This window comes from Mauremys reevesii, linkage group 14 (assembly GCF_016161935.1).
Source record: "Mauremys reevesii isolate NIE-2019 linkage group 14, ASM1616193v1, whole genome shotgun sequence".
Lineage (NCBI taxonomy): Eukaryota > Metazoa > Chordata > Testudines > Geoemydidae > Mauremys > Mauremys reevesii.
In genome coordinates this window covers 6,300,768-6,319,932 of record NC_052636.1, presented here as the reverse complement: position 1 = coordinate 6,319,932, position 19,165 = coordinate 6,300,768, and positions in this window count along the sequence as shown.

The window sequence follows — 19,165 nt, the reverse complement described above, 5'->3', positions numbered from 1 at the left end:
GAATTTATTCAGTCCCCTTTTAAACATTGTTTTTAAACATTGTCCTAGCCTTCACAACCTCCTCAGGTAAGGAGTTCCACAAGTTGACTGTGCGCTGCGTGAAGAAGAACTTCCTTTTATTTGTTTTAAACCTGCTGCCTATTAATTTCATTTGGTGACCCCTAGTTCTTGTATTATGGGAATAAGTAAATAACTTTTCCTTATCCACTTTCTCAACATCACTCATGATTTTAAATAACTCTATAATGTCCCTACTTATTCTTCTATTTTCCAAACTGAAGAGTCCTAGCCTCTTTAATCTTTCCTCATATGGGACCCTCTCTAACCCCTAATCATTTTAGTTGCTCATTTCTGAACCTTTTCTAGTGCTAGAATATCTTTTTTGAGGTGAGGAGACCACATCTGTACACAGTATTCGAGGTGTGGGCGTACCATGGATTTATATAAGGGCAATAATATATTCTCAGTCTTATTCTCTATCCCCTTTTTAATGATTCCTAACATCCTGTTTGCTTTTTTGACCTCCTCTGCACACTGCGTGGACATCTTCAGAGAACTATCCACGATAACTCCAAGATCTTTTTCCTGACTCGTTGTAGCTAAATTAGCCCCCATCATGTTGTATGTATAGTTGGGGTTATTTTTCCAATGTGCATTACTTTACATTTATCCACATTAAATTTCATTTGCCATTTTGTTGCCTAATCACTTAGTTTTGTGAGATCTTTTTGAAGTTCTTCACAATCTGCTTTGGTCTTAACTATCTTGAGTAGTTTAGTATCATCTGCAAACTTTGCCACCTCACTGTTTACCCCTTTCTCCAGATCATTTATGAATAAATTGAATAGGATTGGTCCCAGGACTGACCCTTGGGAACACCACTAGTTACCCCTCTCCATTCTGAGAATTTACCATTAATTCCTACCCTTTGTTCCCTGTCCTTTAACCAGTTCTCAATCCATGAAAGGACCTTTCCTTTTATCCCATGACAGCTTAATTTACGTAAGAGCCTTTGGTGAGGACCTTGTCAAAGGCTTTCTGGAAATCTAAGTACACTATGTCCACCGGATCCCCTTGTCCACATGTTTGTTGACCTTCAAAGAACTCTAATAGATTAGTAAGACACGATTTCCCTTTACAGAAACCATGTTGACTATTGCTCAAGAGTTTATGTTTTTCTATGTGTCTGACAATTTTATTCTTTACTATTGTTTCAACTAATTTGCCCGGTACCGACGTTAGACTTACCGGTCTGTAATTGCCGGGATCACCCCTAGAGCCCTTTTTAAATATTGGCATTACATTAGCTAACTTCCAGTCATCGGGTACCGAAGCCGATTTAAATGACAGTTTACAAACCTTAGTTAATAGTTCATCAACTTCACTTGTTAGTTCTTTCAGAACTCTTGGGTGAATGCCATCTGGTCCCGGTGACTTGTTAATGTTGAGTTTATCAATTAATTCCAAAACCTCCTCTAGTGACACTTCAATCTGTGACAGTTCCTCAGATTTGTCACCTACAAAAGCCAGCTCAGGTTTGGGAATCTCCTAACATCCTCAGCCGTGAAGACTGAAGCAAAGAATCCATTTAGTTTCTCCGCAATGACTTTATCGTCTTTTAAGCGCTCCTTTTGAATTTTGATCATCAAGGGGCCCCACTGGTTGTTTAGCAGGCTTCCTGCTTCTGATGTACTTAAAAAACATTTTGTTATTACCTTTGGAGTTTTTGGCTAGCCGTTCTTCAAACTCCTCTTTGGCTTTTCTTATTACACTCTTGCACTTAAGTTGGCAGTGTTTGTGCTCCTTTCTATTTGCCTCACTAGGATTTGACTTCCACTTTTTAAAGGAAGTCTTTTTATCTCTCACTGCTTCTTTTACATGGTTGTTAAGCCACGGTGGCTCTTTTTTAGTTCTTTTACTGTTTTTCTTAATTTGGGGTATACATTGAAGTTGGGCCTCTATTATGGTGTCTTTAAAAAGGGCCCACGCAACTTGCAGGGATTTCACTTTAGTCACTGTACCTTTTAACTTTTGTCTAACTAACCCCCTCATTTTTGTATAGTTCCCCCTTTTGAAATTAAAGGCCACAGTGTTGGGCAGTTGAGATGTTCTTCTCACCACAGGGATGTTGAATGCTATTGTATTATGGTCACTATTTCCAAGCGGTCCTGCTATAGTTACCTCTTGGACCAGCTCCTGCGCTCCACTCAGGATTAAATCTAGAGTCGCCTCTCCCCTTGTGGGTTCCCGTACCAGCTGCTCCATGAAGCAGTCATTTAAAGTATCGAGAAATTTTATCTCTGCATTTCGTCCTGAAGTGAAATGTTCCCAGTCAATATGGGGATAATTGAAATCCCCCACTATTATTGGGTTCTTAATTTTGATAGCCTCTCTAATTTCCCTTAGCATTTCATCATCACTATTACTGTCCTGGTCAGGTGGTCGATAATAGATCCCTACTGTTATATTTTTACTAGAGCATGAAATTTCTATCCATAGAGACTCTATGGAACCTGTGGATTCACTTAAGATTTTTACTTCATTTGAATCTACACTTTAACATATAGTGCCACTCCTCCCCCTGCACGGCCTGTTCTGTCCTTCCGATATATTTTGTACCCCGGAATGATTGTGTCCCATTGATTGCTCTCAGTCCACCAGGTTTCTGTGATGCCTATTATATCTATATCCTCCTTTATCACAAGGCACTCTAGTTCACCCATCTTATTATTTAGACTTCTGGCATTTGTGTACAAGCACTTGAAAAACTTGTCCCTGTTTATTAGCCTGCCTTCTTCTGATGTGCCAGATTCTTTTTTATGTGACTGTTTATCATCTGATCCGGCCCTTACATTATACTTCTCATTCCTCTGCTCCTGACTATAACCAGGAGATTCTCTATCATCAGACTCTCCCATAAGAGAAGTCTGTGTCCGATCCACACGCTCCTCTGCAGCAGTCGGCTTTCCCCCATCTCCTAGTTTAAAAACTGCTCTACAACCTTTTTAATGTTTAGTGCCAGCAGTCTGGTTCCACTTTGGTTTAGGTGGAGCCCATCTCTCCTGTATAGGCTCCTCCCATCCCAGAAGTTTCCCCAGTTCCTAATGAACGTGAACCCCTCCTCTCTACACCATCGTCTCATCCACGCATTGAGACTCTGAAGCTCTGCCTGCCTACCTGGCCCTGCGCGTGGAACCGGGAGCATTTCTGAAAATGCCACCATAGACGTCCTGGATTTCAGTCTCTTCCCTAGCAGCCTAAATTTGGCTTCCAGGACATCTCTCCTACCCTTCCCTATGTCATTGGTACCTACATGTACCACGACCACCGGCTCCTCCCAGCACTACACATAAGTCTGTCTAGATGCCTCGGGAGATCCGCAACCTTCGCACCAGGCAGGCAAGTCACCATACGGTTCTCCCGGTCATCGCAGACCCAGTTATCTACATTTCTAAGAATCAAATCTCCCATTACTAACACCTGCCTTTTCCTAGAAACTGGAGTTCCCTCCCCCAGAGAGGCAACCTCAGTGCGAGAGGCAACCCCAGCACCATCTGGAAGGAGGGTCCCAACTACGGGAAGGTTTCCCTCTGCTCCCATTGACTGCTCTGCTTCCCTGGGCCCTTCTTCCTCCTCAACAGCACAGGTGCTGTCTAAGCGGAGGTGGGACAATTCTACAGTGTCCCGGAAGGCCTCATCAACATACCTCTCTGCCTCTCTCAGCTCCTCCAGTTCCGCCACCCTGGCCTCCAAAGCCCGTACATGGTCTCTGAGGCCAGGAGCTCCTTGCACCGACAGCACACATAGGCCACCCGCCCACAGGGCAGGTAATCATACATGCGACAGTCAGTGCAATAAACTGGATAGCCCCCACTCTGCTGCTGGGCTTCTGCCTGCATTGTCTCCTAGTTAGTGAAAGGGTGGTTTAAGGAAAGTAGTTTTGGAATGTGGTTCGGTTTATAGGTTTTAGGATTTTAGGGGGGGGCCACAGGGAAGGGGTTACGGCTGGCAAGGGACTCCCGCTCCCTTCCCAACTCCCTTGCGAAACTCCTGTTAGCAGCCCCTGTTCGCAAAGCTCCTGGTCGCTTGTGCGCGGCTTTATAAAGCCCTGGCCTGGCCTGAGTGAATGCCCCGCCCACTGATAAGTGCCTAGAAAGTTATCACAGTGACTGGGCCTGGCCGGGGAATGTCGGGCAGTGCTTGGAGCCAGGATTCTGGCATAAGCTAATCAGGGAGAAGAAGCGAGGTCAGGAGCAGCCCCCAGAGCCCCAGCCAGCCTCCCCCCCAGATATTCCCTGGGACCCAGCCCCCAGAATCCCTGGCCAGGGACCTCAGATACCCCTCAGAGCCCCACCAGCCAGAGAACCCCCACCAGACCTTCATTGACAGGTTGGGAATCCCAAAGGGTTCCCCCCACCAAGAGACCCCAACAGCCAGAGAGCCCCCAAAAGGGACCTCCACTGGGAACTCAGTCCCTCACTGACTGCCTAGGATCCCCCCCTCCCCGCCCTCCAGCAGGATCTGCCCTGCCCTTTGCCTGGCACCCCCTCCTCCCCCCTGCGGGATCCCCTGATGCTTTACAGGGGCACCCCCTGGCCTAGCGCCGGGGATTCTCCCACACACACTCTGTGCACTGGGCACGGCAGCGATCCCAGGAGTCTGCAGGGGAAGCACAGACAGAGCCCCTGGCACAGCACCAGGCTCCCTCTAACCCCCTGTCCCGCCTCCCCAAGAGACGCCCACCCCGGCTGTTCTGCAGCCACCAGGCCCCCAGCGATACCCACCTCCAGGACCCACAGCCTCAGGGCTGGGCACATCACACCCACCCCCTGAAACCCCAAATCTCCAGAACCCACCAACCTCACTAGGGTACCCCCTGCCCAGCCACCCAGAGGCCTCCCCCTACCACAATCCCCCTTCAGCTGCTATCTCCCCCCACAGCCCCACCCCCACCCCGCAACACTGTTACCTCACAGTGCCTGAGAAGTGGATAGAAAGTGACCACCGCCCCCTGCTGGCCAGTCACACAGGCAGAGGGAGCCCTGGGGGATGTCTCTGGAACTGGAGAATGGAAGATCTGGAGGGACAAAATAGGTAAGAAATGTCCATGCCTGTCACTAGCAAATAATGGCCACCCTGGATCCACCCCAGAAGTGGCTGCATCTTAGCACTGTGGGAAGCAACCCCTCACAGAGGCCATTTGTCATGGGGTTTAGGATACTTCTGGACCCACACTGCACTCAGAGTGACCTCCTCATCCCGTGCCAGCTGGAGAAAAGGAAAGGGTCCAGCCAACTCTTCTGTTACCGGTTGGGAACCACTGATCCCCAAACAGGGGGAGGCCTCTGGCTTTGATGTGTATTAAATATCTGGCTGGTCTGTTTCTTTGGCAAACATTTTAACGGAGATAAAGGGGGGAACAAATGATTCACAAAGGAGACGGGAAAGATGACCTCCACAGGGCCACCCAGAGGATTCCGGGGGCCCGGGGTCTTCGGCGGCGGGGGGGGCCCTTCCGTTCCTGGACCTGCCGCCGAAGTGCCCCAAGACCCGCGGTGGGGACCCCGCCGAATTACTGCCAGCTGGACCCGCCGCCGGCGCTGCCCGGTCTTCGGCGGTAATTCAGCGGAGGGCCCCGCCGCGGTCTTCGGGCACCGACAGCGGGTCCTGGAACAGAAGGGCCCCCCGCTGCCGAATTACCACCGAAGACCGAGCTGAACTTCGGGGGCGGGTCCCGCTCCGTCTTCGGCGGTAATTCGCCAGCGGGGGGTCCTTCCGCCCTGGAGCGGAAGGAACCCCCGCCGGCGAAGACCGGGAGTGGCAGAAGCTCCTGCGCCCGGCCGCACAAGAGTTTTCCGGGCCCCGGGCGAGTGAGGACCCGCTCAGGGCCCCAAAAACTCTGGTGGGGGCCCCCGTGGGGCTCGGGTTCTGGGTCAAATTGCCCCTCTTGCCCCCCCCTCTGGGCAGCCCTGGACCTCCAGGATGGAGAAGCACTCAGGGCAACAGGTTCCCTCGAAGGAAGAAGCTGCTGGGATTTAGAAACACGGGGAACAGCCCCAAACCAGAGAGGATTTTTAACTGACATAGAAAGAGGCAAAACCTGAGTTTTGAGACCAACGATCAGAAATGAAAGAGAAAGGGTGGAAATCTGAGAGATTTTGGATCCATTTTGCAAATTATAGAGAGGAAAGTGGAAAATCAGAGGGATTTTATATCAGTTGTTGATAGGAGGCAAAATCTGAGTGTTTCACATCAATATTTGATAAATGAATAAAGAGGAAATGGGCAACATTTGCAAACATTTTATATCCAGGTTCAAGAATCTGAGAAAAGGTGTAAATCTGAGATTTTCTTGGTATTTTATAATTAGAGAGACAGGGGGAAATCTCAGGGCATATTCAATTAGAAACAGACAACTAGAGAGCAGTGGGGCAAACGTTTAGGTTATTTTATATGAATCTTTGAGATTTGCAAAGAAAATGTGTCACAAACTGCGTATTTGATAACATGAGAGAAAAACACCAAGATCTGAGGGGATTTTATATTGCTGTTAACGAACTAGTGGAAAAGGGGGACTGTTGGACTGGATTTTATACGACTGTCCAATACATAAACACAAAGTAATGGTTCCCCCACCCCCACCATTCCCATGGGCAGCAGGGAGCCCTTTGAGGAGCTGATTAAAAGGGAGGGGGAGGGGGAGCTGAAAGGTCCCTGGATAAAGGAAGGGGGCAGCAGTGGGGATGGGCGGGTGACTGGCAACTGATGGTTGGGGGCAACTGTGTTGGTAGTTAGGGGGCAACAACTGGGATTGGGAAATGGGGGTCTGGGCAGTCCCCACGGGGGACACGTGCGCCTCCCTTCCAGTGATGAGCTGCTAAAATCTTAACAACCGGTTCCCTATAAAAAGTTCTGATTTAAGAGATGTGCCACAGTATGGATTTTTTGTTCCAATAGGGTTACCATACATCCGTATTTTCCCGGGAGGAATTTTTAAAATTTACCACCCAGACAGCGATTTAAGAACCTAAAAGCCTGACATCTCTGGGAAAATACAGGTGTATGTTAACCCGACCTACAGTTCTTTTTTACAAAGATGGGCCTGAACTAGAACTGAGCTCCATTTCCCAGGTGTGGGTCCCCGCCATTCCCTGGGGTGTGCTAGGGTGACCAGATGTCCCAATTGTATAGGGACAGTCTCAATTTTCGGGTCTTTTTCTTATATAGGATCCTATTACCCCTCACCCTCTGTCCTGATTTTTCACACTTGCTGTCTGGTCACCCTCGGGTGGGCACAGGTGTGGGTCCCAGCTGCTCCCTGCCCCCCCACCCCATTGAAGCAGGTGTGCAGGGTTAGTGCCCTGGGAACTGCAGGGCACCAGTGGCCATGGGGCTGGCTGCAGACAGGGGCGTGGGGCAGGGCTCGCTGGAGGCAGGGAGTGTGACACGGGCTGGCTGCAACAGGAGCTGGCTGTGGGCAGGTGGTGCAGACAGGCTGTGGCGGGGAAAGGGGCTGGGGGAGGGGGCGGGGGGGTGGCAGGGGCTGCGGGCAGGATGGATGGCAGGGGCTGGCTCTGGCCAGGGGGTGCAGACAGGGGCTGGCTGGAGGCGGGGGCGGCAGAGGCTGCGGGTGGGGGAGGGTGGCAGGGGGCAGCTGTGGGCAGGGAGGAGCGGGAGGGGTGCAGACACTCACACAGGGGGAGCAGCTGGGAGCAGGAGGTGGCTGTAGGCAGGGACTGCGGGCGGGGGCTGCAATGGGGTGGCAGGGCAGGGGTGCAGACAGGGGCTGGGGTGCAATGGGGTGGCAGGGCAGGGGTGCAAACAGGGGCTGGGGCAGGGGTGCAGACAGGGGCTGGGGGCAGGCAGGGGTGCAATGGGGTGGCAGGGCAGGGGTGCAGACAGCGGGCAGGGGTGCAATAGGGGTGGCAGGGCAGGGGTGCAGACAGGCTGGGGTACTCAGGGGTGCAATGGGGGTGGCAGGGCAGGGGTGCAGACAGGGGCTGGGGGCAGGGCAGGGTGCAATGGGGTGGCAGGGTAGGGGATGCAGACGGGGTTGGGGGCAGGGCAGGGGTGCAGACAGGGGGCTGCGGACAGGGGTGCAATGGGGTGGCACAGCAGGGGTGCAATGTGGGGCAGGGCAGGGGTGCAATGGGGGCAGGGCAGGGGTGAAGACAGGGGCTGGGGGCAGGGGGTGCAGACAGGGGCTGGGGGCAGGGCAGGGGTGCAATGGGGTGGCAGGACAGGGGTGCAATGGGGGTGGCAGGACAGGGGTGCAGATGGGCTGGGGCAGGGCAGGGGTGCAATGGGGGTGGCAGGGCAGGGGTGCAATGGGGGTGGCAGGGCAGGGCGCAGACAGGGGCTGGGGAGGGTGGCAGGGGCTGGCTGCGGCGGGGATGCAGACAGGGGCTGGGGCAGGGCAGGGGTGCAGACAGGGGCTGGGGCAGGGCAGGGGTGCAGACAGGGGCTGGGGGCAGGGCAGGGGTGCAATGGGGGTGGCAGGGCAAAGGGTGCAGACGGGGCTGGGGCAGGGCAGGGGTGCAATAGGGGTGGGAGGGCAGGGGTGAAATGGGGGCAGGGCAGGGGCAGGGGCTGGGGGCAGGGCAGGGGGTACAATGGGGGCAGGGCAGGGGTGCAAACAGGGGCTGGGGGCAGGGCAGGGGTGCAGACAGGGGCTGGGGGCAGGGCAGGGGTGCAATGGGGGCAGGGCAGGGGTGCAGACAGGGGCTAGGGGCAGGGCAGGGGGTGCAATGGGAGCAGGGCAGGGGTGCAGACAGGGGCTAGGGGCAGGGCAGGGGTGCAATGGGGCAGGGCAGGGGTGCAATGGGGGCAGGGCAGGGGATGCAGACAGGGGCTGGGGGCAGGCAGGGGGTGCAATGGGGGCAAGGCAGGGTGTGCAGACGGGCTGGGGGCAGGGCAGGGGGTGCAATGGTGGGTGGCAGGGCAGGGGGTGCAGACAGGGGCTGGGGGCAGGGCAGGGGGTGCAATGGGGGGCAGGGCAGGGGGTGCAGACAGGGGCTGGGGTGCAATGGGGGTGGCAGGGCAGGGGTGCAGACAGGGGCTGGGGGCAGGGCAGGGGTGCAGACAGGGGCTGGGGGCAGGGCAGGGGTGCAATGGGGGCAGGGCAGGGGTGCAGACAGGGGCTGGGGCAGGGCAGGGGTGCAGACAGGGGCTGGGGGCAGGGCAGGGAGGGGGTGCAATGGGGCTGGGGTGCAATGGGTGGCAGGGCAGGGGTGCAATGGGGGCAGGGTGCAATGGGGGTGGCAGGGTAGGTGGTGCAATGGGGGTGGCAGGGCAGGGGCGCAGACAGGGGCTGGGGCAGGGGTGCAATGGGGGTGGCAGGGTAGGTGGTGCAATGGGGGTGGCAGGGCAGGGGTGCAGACGGGGCTGGGGGCAGGGCAGGGGTGCAGACGGGGCTGGGGGCAGGGCAGGGGTGCAATGGGTGTGGCAGGGCAGGGGTGCAGACAGGGGCTGGGGCAGGGCAGGGGGTGCACTGGGGCAGGGCAGGGGTACAATGGGGGCAGGGCAGGGGTGCAGACAGGGGCTGGGGGGAGGTGACAGGGGCTGGCTGCGGCGGGGTGCAGGCAGGGGGCTCTGGGCGGGGAGGGGGTGCAATGGGGGCAGGGCAGGGGTGCAGACAGGGGCTGGGGCAGGGCAGGGGTGCAGACAGGGGCTGGGGGCAGGGCAGGGGTGCAATGGGGTGGCAGGGCAGGGGTGCAATGGGGTGGCAGGGCAGGGGTGCAGACGGGGCTGGGGGCAGGGCAGGGGTGCAATGGGGGCAGGGCAGGGGTGCAGACAGGGGCTGGGGGCAGGGCAGGGGTGCAGGCAGGGGCTGGGGGCAGGGCAGGGGTGCAGACAGGGGCTGGGGCAGGGCAGGGGTGGCAGGCAGGGGCTGGGGCAGGGGCAGGGCAGGGGTGCAGACAGGGGCTGGGAGGGTGACAGGGGCTGGCTGCGGCGGGGCTGCAGGCAGGGGCTCTGGGCGGGGAGGCGCAGACACTCACACGGGGGCTGGGAGCGGCAGGAGGCAGCCGGGCACCCACCAGGCAGCAGCAGGAGCCCCAGGGCCAGAGCTCCAAAGAGCAGGAGCAGCAGCAGGGCCAGGAGGCAGCTCACGTGGCTCCCGCAGCGCAGCGCCCCCCGGCGGCCGGGAGGAGGAATTGCACCTTCCCAGCCACAGCCCATCCAAGCGACCCGGCTCCAGCTCCCGCCTGCCCCCTTCCCTGCCCTGGCAGAGACCCGGCATCTCATAGAATATCAGGGCTGGAAGGGACCTCAGGAGGTGTCTAGTCCAACCCCCTGCTCAAAGCAGGACCAATCCCCAACTAAATCCCCAAATGGCCCCCGCAAGGAGTCAGCTCCCAGCCCTGGGTTTAGCATTTTTGGGTGGACCTCCCACAGTGGGAGCTGCAGAGCCCCCCTCCATGACACATACACACCCCTCCTGGTGTTGGGAGGGGAACAGGAGAAAGAACAAAATAAGCAAGAGAAGAAGAGAAAGGAGGGATGGAGGGAGGAAAAGGTAAAACAAAAAGGAAAAACCCTAATGTCCCCAGTGATTCTAAGGGACAAAATCCCAGGTGCGCAATAAAATTCTGCCTCCTTAAGCTCGTGTTTTCCATGCCTAGAATTCAGTTGTCACCAGATGGATCAGACTGAACAGGTTTCAAACCTCCAGGAGGCTCTTACCTTCTAAACAGGGACGGCTGTTTTCTAGTAAAATCACTAAAAGGGAAGGAGAAAACTCGAAAGAGGTTCCTCCTGGCGCTCACATCTGTGAACCCGAATACTCCCTCAGTCCTCAGAGAGAGACCTGGAGAAGGAGACTTGCTGAAGCAAAGCCACAGGGGTCTCTGCGGTTTCCCTGGCCCCTGGCCCCTCGCCCCGGTCCTGCCTGGCTGATGTCAGCATCTCTCTGTGAGGTCACCACCTCCCCACCATCTTGGACCAATAGGCTGAGGTCCTGCAAAAGGCCTTTGTGATGTCACTGCCACACCCCTCCCTTGCTGTGCTAATGTCCTGCCCCTGGCCAGGCACTTTGCAGGTTTGAGCTGCTCCCTGTGGATCACCCCACTCGAGGAGCGTTGTTCTAGGCAGCAAGCCGGCTAGACAGGGAAACATCAGATGCTGCTCCCAATGCTACACTCAGTTTTTCAGAAATGAGTCGACTTTATGGCCAGAAGAGACCATTAGAGCATCTAATCTGACCCCCTGCGTATCACAGGCCTCCTGTAGGACACAAGAGCTACTTTTGGGGCAAACACATTCCAGAAAGGCATCTAGTCTTCATGAAATGACATCAAGAGATGGAGAATCCACCATTTTCCTTGGTAGCTTGTTCCTGTGGTGAATCATCATCGCTGTTGACTATTTGTGCCTTAGTTGTAATATGAATTTGTCTCTTTTCATCTTCCAGCCATTGGGTCTTGTTATGCCTTTCTCTGCTCGATTCAAGAGCCCTTTAATACCCACTCTTTTCTCTCCATTAAGGCACTTCAACACTTCAATGAAGTCACCTTTCAATCTTCTGTTGATAAGCTAAACAGGTTGAGCTCTTTCAATAGCTCCCTAGAAGGCATTTTTCTCCTGCCCTCAGAACATCTGGTGGCTCTTTGCTGTCCCAGCTCCATTTTCATTGATGCTGTGTCACCTTCTGTGACATTACTGACATAATCTGTAACTGTATAGATCACCGTTGCGACCACTGTTCTAAAAAGCTAATTATTCGCAGCCAATATTGCAGAAAGGTTGTCGTGTAAGGGGTCTATGGAGAGGTTCTGACTGACTGCTTATAATGATGCTATCTCTGACTGTGTATCATTTTTGTAGTTGATGTTTTGAATATTGGCTCTATGCTGCCCTTATTTCAAACTTGTGCTCTGCTTCCAGGGAACACCCCAGCTAGACAAGTTGGTGTCAGTTCTGCCTAGCCTGCTTGATGGCCCATTAAGGACCATCAGCTACACAATCGACCCACTGAGAGAAGGCAGATATGCCTTGTGACTCAGCAAGGTCTGCAGGGACCTGCCTATGCACAGAACTCTAAGATTTTTCTATGCCATGTGCTTAGGGAGATGTATTTTCCATGCCCTGGTTCCTCGCTGACCCAGAGAGAACAAAGGAACACGAAAACAAAAACCTTCCCCCACAGATTTGAAAGTATTTTCTTCCTTTATTGGTCCTTTTGGTCATGTGCCAACCAGGTTATCTGAGCTTTTTAACCCTTTACAGGGTATTTTATGCTGCCTGTAGCTATACATTTATGACACCCTGTAAATAGCAATCTGCAGAATCTGATTCTGAGAAAGGGCAGGGTGAAGGGAAGTGGCTTCAGCAGATTTACTGAGCATGCTCAATGCACCATAAGTAGCAAATTCCTACACACAGCAGTTTCTCACACTGCACCTGAGGCAGCATGAGGCAGGGGCTCCATTGCTGTCCAGACCCCACCCAAGAGAAGATCCCCAGGGGCTGCGAGACCCTCAGTTTCTGGGACCTGTGTGTGGAGTCTCACTTCTACCCCCCAGGGCTGCCCCACCCCTGGCCAGGGGCGGCAGAGCCTGGGACTGGGTCCAGCTGGAGAAAGTCCCCACCTCGGATGGGCACAGAAAGTGCTTCAGTGAACGTCTGTCCTTGGAGCAGCCTGTGACGTTATTGATATAAATGGGGACCATATAGAACATGGGTTGCAACCAAGGTCCTGTAGTGGCACCAAACCTTAGGTAAAGGGGGTCATCTAAGGTGTCTAAGATCAGGTTCTGGGTTGCTGGTTATGATTATGCTGTCTGTATGTCTGTGTATCATTTTGTAGTTGAAGTTATAAGTATTGGCTCTGTAATGTCTGTATTCTGTATTATGCTCTGCCTCTGGGAAGTGTCCCAGACAAAGCTGATGTTAGCCCGGCATAGCTGGCTTGATGGCCCATTAAAGGGCCATCGGCTACACAATTGACCCATGGAGAGAAGGCAGATACGCCTTGTGACTCAGCAAAGTATGCAGGGACTGGCCCATGTGACTCCAGGCTCCATATTATTTTTGCTGTAAATTTCCACAGTGAAGACAAAGGGATGCTTACACCTGGAAAAGTCTATATAAGGCTAATGCCTCATCTCCATCTTGTCTTCAATCCTGCTTCTGACCTCTGGAAGGACTTTGCTATAAACTGAAGCTCTGCATGAAGGACTGTTGACCCATCCCAGCGGGGGATGTTCCAGAGACTTAATCTGAACCTGCAGTTTACTCCAGCACTGCTGCAAGCCTGAACTAAGAACTTTGCCATTACTGCATGTAATTGATTCCATTTAACCAATTCTACCTCTCATCTCTACCTTTTTCCCTTTGTAAATAAACCTTTAGATTTTAGACTCTAAAGGATTGGCAACAGCGTGATTTGTGGGTAAGATCTGATGTGTATATTGACCTGGGTCTGGGGCTTGGTCCTTTGGGACCGAGGGAACCTTTTTCTTTTATTGGGGTGTTGGTTTTCATAACCATTCATCCCCAGGACGAGTGCACTGGTGGTGATACTGGGAGACTGGAGTGTCTAAGGAAATTGCTTGTGTGACTTGTGGTTAGCCAGTGGGGTGAGACCAAAGTCCTTTTGTCTGGCTGGTTTGGTTTGCCTTAGAGGTGGAAAAACCCCAGCCTAGGGCTGTAACTGCCCTGTTTAAGCAATTGGTCCTGATTTGGCACTCTCAGTTGGGTCCCGCCAGAACAGCTCCGTCACAGTGGCGTAGTCATGCTAGGATCCACAGAACCAGGTCAATTAAGCTTTGGGTCAGAACCCCACGCTATTCAAAATTTAAATGTGGGATTGAGAGTTTGGTTGGTTAAAGATCAGTGACCATGAGACAGAAAGCATCAGGAAAAGCAAGGAAACTGCAAGCCTTGAGAGACAGCCTGCAGTTTGATTATGCGCAAGAACTGGCAAAAATTCGAATGGAAGAGAAGCAAGTCTTGGCCCAGCTGGAGAAAGAGGCGGCTGAGAGAAAGAGAGAGGCTGCTGAGAGAGAAAAAGAGGCTGCTAAGAGAAAGAAAAAGGCTGCTGAGAGAAAGAAAGAGCTGCTGGCTGCTGAGGAGGAGACTCACAAGGTGCTGCAGGAGACTCACAAGATGCAACAAGAAACTGCTAGACTCCAGCTCCAAGTCAAAAAAGCAAGGGAAGAACGGCAGAAACTGTATCCTCTTGAAAATCCAGTTTATAACTGTGTTGATATATGGGGTTACTCTGGGCAGTTTTCTGTGTTTAACCAGTTTTGCTATGGCTGGGGAGATGGGAGTTCTAACCTGGGGAGAAATATCTGTTTGTCTGTGCAAGAAAGCAGTGTGGCTGTAAATGAAGATTCTGAATGTCTGTCTACTGTTTCAGAAGTAAATCTGGAGTTAGATCAAGAGCAGAAAGATCTCATTGGGGAGGAAAATGTTTCTCAGGTTAAATCCCTAACTGAGGAAGGAGAGAGTAAATTTGTAATGGGTAATGGATTGTTGGCTAGTGCAGCTTGTAGAAGTAAACCTGAAATGGGTAACTGTGATTTGCTAAAAGTAGCTCAGTGTAGTGAAAAGAGCAGCAGCTTATCTGTTGGGAGAGGCAATGTGCCTGGTAGGGAAAGTTTGGAGGAGCCTAGGCAGCCTTGTGAGCTCATGGCTTTGTCTAATCAGCAGTTTGGGAAGGGAGGGATAGTGGAAGATGAGTGTCCATATCCCTTACCTGTTTCCTGTGTGAAGAAATGTGACAGTGGAGGGAATGTGCCTGTGTCTGTCAGGGGTATTGACTTGCCTATGGAGGAAGCTGCCCCAGTCTCCAAGCAGTTGTCTGTCAACAGCCCTGTGTGCTGGGACAAGGGAAATGAGATCCCAAGCTGTGTGTCTAGTAAAGGAGAATGTGTCTCCGGCTCTTCTGTGTCTGTGGAGCAAACAGAAGGGGCCTTTCAGCCTGTGATGGTTGAGGGCGATTCAGTTGTCTCGGAGTTGGTTGTAAATACAGCTAAAGCCCAGGAAGGGAATAGTCCTGAGTTTGTGTCTGCTGGGCAGAATGGCACTGTGACTAGGTTGCATCCAGTTAGTGTCATAGCAAGGTCCCAAAGACCAGACAGTTCTGGTGCTTGTAGTTTGCCAGTTGCTAATGTGTGGTTGGAAAAGGGTGCAGCAACTCTGTCTGATCAGGGTGATACCCTAGCCAGGGCACAATGAGAGCATGAAGGTTATTTAAGTGTGTTACCTACTGACAGTTTGACAACTTGTAGCAAGAAGGAAAAGATTAATGAACTTGTTCATGGCCAAGGGAAGGAGACTGCTTCTGACCTGTTATCTAGAAAGTCTGTAGGTGTGCCTAAAAGGGGATTGTGTAGAAATCCGCCTGTGGGGCCTGAAGTGAGTCTAAGTGTAAGTGAGACCCAGAAAGCGGCTGTGGTTGCTCAGGGAAGTGTTCCTGTAGAGCAAGCCCTAGGTGGAGAGGGGAAGGGCAGAATTTCTGTGAGGGGTGAATTGCTGCTTAGAGAAGCTCCTAGGGAAAGGAATCCTCATGGTAGCCTGTGCAAGCAGTTTACTGCAACTGAAGGGTGTAAAAGTGATATAATCAAGGAAGTTTCAGTTCCTAACAGCCAGAAATTTTCTGTTGTGAATGAATCCACTGACTTTCCTTTTGAGAGATCCAGTGTGGGCAGCTTTGAAAAGGTCTCAGGTGGAGTAGAAGCTGTTAAGGAAGTTGAGCAGCCCTATAACCACCTGGCTGTGTGTGGCCAGCTTGTTGGGGAGACAATGGTGTTGGGACAGGAATGTCTCCATGCTGAATCTGTAAGTGAGCAGTCTGTGCTTCAGGATCTGAGGACAGATTCAGTTACTGGTGTTTCAAAGCAGAACAGTTTTAGGGCTGAATGCTTGAGGAGGCAGGGAAGAGCAAGCCAGCTCTCTCTCTCAGACCCTTTGAATTGGTGTGATGTCTCTGTAAGACGAAGTCCAGCCTTGAAATCCATAGCAGCTGAAGAGTTAAAAGCTAGTGTCTGTGTTAATGCAAATTACTTGGCTGGCAGGGAAAAGAAAGACTTGCTAATAGCTGTTAGCACAGAGGGCCCACCCCATCAGCCAGTGAATTCTGTTAAGCAAGAGAAATCAGGGTTTAATCCAGAAGGAAAGAGAAGACTGAATTTTGCAAAGGGAAGCCACAGGTTAACCCTAAAATGCCCAAACTCCAATGGTATTGAGCCAAGGGTGTGGCATGACAAACATGATTGTAAATGGACACTTGCAATGAATTTGTTGTTATTGCTAATGCTAAATTTTGTAACTAATGTGTTGCTATTGCCAAGAACTGTAACAATGTACAATGTGCCTAATCTTTTGGAAAGTCCCTTAAACATGTTGAAAGAAATACATGAAAACACACTTTATGTTAAAGGGCCTTGCTATACTGATGTTTCACAGTTAATGCCTGTAAACAGTGTTGGAACTTTTCACAGGGGAAAATACATTCCAGACCTGATGTGCTGTATGAAAGGGGAAACTGAGGCACACTACCATATTGCTTTCATGGCTAAATGCCAAGAGTCCTGTACTATGAACAACATAAATATCTACATTGGTTTAATGTTAATTGGGTTCAAAACATTGGCCAAAGCTGGTATGGATAAAGTAGCTGTTTTCTTTAGCTCTTGGCAAGATCACATGAAACATACAGGAACCATTCTGCAAAAGCTAACCAAGTTATACCTTGAGTTTGTAAAGAGATCCATTCATGTTATGGAACATGACTTTGATAAACCATTTCGGTTATACACTGGTACGGCCTCTAGCCCAACACTAGCTGTAGTGAGACAGACCCAAGGAAAGGGGGCTCTTGGGATGCAGTCAGCGATGTTTTGTCATCCCTTCCTGCATCAATTTTGCGTTGGGGGTGTGACGTTATTGATATAAATGGGGACCATATAGAACATGGGTTGCAACCAAGGTCCTGTAGTGGCACCAAATCCTAAGTAAAGGGTGTCATATAAGGTGTCTAAGACCAGGTTCTGGGTTGCTGGTTATGATTATGCTGTCTGTATGTCTGTGTATCATTTTGTAGTTGAAGTTATAAGTATTGGCTCTGTAATGTCTGTATTCTGTATTATGCTCTGCCTCTGGGAAGTGTCCCAGACAAGCTGATGTCAGCCCTGCCTAGCTGGCTTGATGGCCCATTAAAGGCCATCAGCTACACAATTGACCCATGGAGCGAAGGCAGACACGCCTTGTGACTCAGCAAAGTATGCAGGGACTGGCCCATGTGACTCCAGGCTCCATTTTGCTGTAAATTTCCACAGTGAAGACAAAGGGATTCTTACACCTGGAAAAGTCTATATAAGGCTAATGCCTCATCTCCATCTTGTCTTCAATCCTGCTTCTGACCTCTGGAGGGACTTTGCCACAAACTGAAGCTCTACACCAGGGACTGAGGACCCATCCCAGCGGGGGATGTTCCAGAGACTTAATCTAAACCTGCAGTTTACTCCAGCACTGCTGCAAGCCTGAACTAAGAACTTTGCCATTACTGTATGTAATTGATTCCATTTAACCAATTCTACCTCTCATCTCTACCTTTTTCCCTTTGTAAATAAACCTTTAGATTTTTAGATTCTAAAGGATTGGCAACAGTGTGATTTGTGGGTAAGATCTGATGTGTATATTGACCTGGGTCTGAGGCTTGGTCCTTTGGGATCGAGGGAACCTTTTTCTTTTATTGGGGTGTTGGTTTTCATAACCATTTATCCCCAGGACGAGTGCACTGGTGGTGATACTGGGAGACTGGAGTGTCTAAGGAAATTGCTTGTGTGACATGTGGTTAGCCAGTGGGGTGAGACCAAAGTCCCTTTTGTCTGGCTGGTTTGGTTTGCCTTAGAGGTGGAAAAACCCCAGCCTGGGGCTGTAACTGCCCTGTTTGAGCAATTGGTCCTGATTTGGCACTCTCAGTTGGGTCCCACCAGAACAGCTCCGTCACACTGGGCCATCCTTTGGGCTCTCTGGTGAGAACCCTCAGCCTCCCGTCCTCAGTCTCTACCCTGATTGGCTGAGCAAGGGGTTATTGACAGGGAGGAGACTCAGGTCCTTGTTGGTCCCTTTTAAGACCAAGGAAATAAGTCAGAACCAGTTCTGTGTTTGATGGATTTTGCTGCTTCTCTGCATTAATGATCTCTGAGCAGTTCATGATTCTCTCTAACATTGCAGTTCTCCTCAAATACTTGCTGAATAATTCCTGTGCACTGTTGTTGGTCTGTAGCTCATCTGAGAGCACTTTATTCAGGTAATTCAATGTCTGAAATTCAAGATCCGATGGTTAGTTTGAAAATCAGGGCTTTTGGGTCCTATTCCCAACTCAGCCACTGACTGGCTGTGTGACCTCAGACAAGTCAATTCTTCTTTCTCACATGTAGCTTCTCCCTCTTTCAAGTAGGGATAATAATGATCTGCTCCTACCTAGCTCAACACACTCACTCTTCCCCAAGACACACACACTGTCTCTCCCCACACACACACACACACAGTCTCCACACTGAAGTTGAAAAGCAGCTGACAATCTAGTAGGATGCCCATGGAACAATGGGAGAGAGAAACCTGCATCACTGAAAGTGCAGCCATGGAGACACCACACACCAGCCTTGCCTAGCAGGGGCATGGGGGCGAGAAGGGACATCATCCGAGCTCCCTGCATCCAGGTCACTTTCCTCAGCCGGGCTGCGTCAGGGGAGGGCAGAGAGCAGCAGCTTCTGATGCTCCCCTCACAGCCCAGCCCAGGTGGGGAAAGTGACCAGGACGCATGGAGCACATAGTGTTGCTCCTCGCTCCCCCCACTCTCTGTGGGGCCACGGAGGAGCATTGGGGCAGGGGAGAGCAGTGAGCACCTTTGCACGGCCACACGGTGCCCTTTGACCCCCTGGAGCCCTGGGCGGCTGCCGGGGGCCCCACCCCTAAGGCCGGCCGGGCTCCCCAGCACGAACAGCAGAGACACAGGGAGACGCCACCCACTGAGCAGAGGTAGCCTGGGCGGCTCGTAATGGAGGCTTGGGGGGGCCTCAGCCTCCCCAAACCTTGCGTTGCCAAGGGGACAGTGGGGCCCATGACTAGGGGCCCTGGCCAAATTGGTCCCCCCTGGGAAAGTCTCCCCCATGTCAGCCCCAGGGCTGGAGGAGCTCCCACTCCCTGCTAT